We start from the raw sequence: 872 nt of genomic DNA on the forward strand, positions 1-872 counted from the left end.
ATTAAAACAAAACTATCTACTTCATATTTATGAATTTAGCCACAGCTAGAAAGTTAAACTGTGGTGAATCTATAGGTTGTAGTGGTTTATCAAAATCTTCAGAGAATGGGAGACAACTGACAAAAATTGACATGGGAGGTGCTTTGAGAAGATAGGCCTGTGCTATTATACATATACTAGAGGCCTGGTGCATGAAAGTCATGCACTCGGAGGTGGGGGAGGGATCCTTCAGCCCGACTTGTGCCCTCTTGCAGTCCAGGAGCCCTTGGGGGATGTCTGACTGATGGCATGAGCTCGGCTCCTGCATTGAGAATATGCCCCCTGGTGGTCAGTACATGTCATAACTACCAGTCATTCTGCTGTTTGGTCAATTTGAATATTAGGGTTTTATTGTATAGGACTAGTGGCCCGGTGCACAAAATTCGTGCACGGGAGGAGAGTGTCCCTCAGCCCAGCCTTGATCCTCTTGTTGGAAGGTTAGAGGCTAGTAGAAATCTTCCTTGTGAATATCTCCATGGAGCTGAGGGCAGGTGTCTAAGGTGGTTGTGTCTCAGCTTTCCCATCATCACCAGGGCCCAGGCTTGGGGTCCTCATGTCTTCCTTACTCTCCTCACCTTTGGTGCTCTAACCTCTTGAGAGGTGGGTGGAGAGGGATAGGTCTGTGGAAGCCAAAACTCAGGCTAAGACATCTAGGGCTGGACACTGAATATCTCTTGGTTTCCTTGTTTGCTTTAAGCTCTTTGGAGAGAGCCTAGCCTACGTGTACTAAACCAAAGGGCTTTGGTCCCATCCCACAGAAGAAGCAGAGATCTGGAAGGTCCCAGGAGGGGGAGGTTCAGGGCTCCTGTGGCCTTGGCCACCCTGCTGGAGAA

This window comes from Myotis brandtii, unplaced genomic scaffold, assembly GCF_000412655.1.
Source record: "Myotis brandtii unplaced genomic scaffold, ASM41265v1 scaffold85, whole genome shotgun sequence".
Lineage (NCBI taxonomy): Eukaryota > Metazoa > Chordata > Mammalia > Chiroptera > Vespertilionidae > Myotis > Myotis brandtii.